We start from the raw sequence: 350 nt of genomic DNA, 5'->3' as shown, positions 1-350 counted from the left end.
GTGCTATAGAGACTTAATTCATTTTTTTTTTCTAGAAATTGATTTTACCAATAGTAGCGCATCGATAGCTCAATATTTTCCTAATGCAGGCGTCACTTTGAAGCCTGGACCCACCCTCTTCAGAGGTCGCTAACTATCGACGTCGAAGCCTAAGGTCAATAGATTTACTGTTGTAGTGAAGTCCTAACGTTCTTTTCTTAATCTTGATTGAGTGAAGCTTTACCTATAAATTTGATGAAAGGTATGAAGCTTTGACGAATAATATGTGTTTGGTGATGGGAGATTGAATGCATAGCTATTAAAGTTCATGAATGGTGTGAAGATTTGACGAGTAATTTGTGTTTTATGGT

This window comes from Anneissia japonica, unplaced genomic scaffold (genome assembly GCF_011630105.1).
Source record: "Anneissia japonica isolate Jap-2015-1 unplaced genomic scaffold, ASM1163010v1 scaffold5020_len676_cov102, whole genome shotgun sequence".
In the NCBI taxonomy this organism is placed as follows: Eukaryota; Metazoa; Echinodermata; class Crinoidea; order Comatulida; family Comatulidae; genus Anneissia; species Anneissia japonica.
This window is presented reverse-complemented; position numbering follows the sequence as displayed.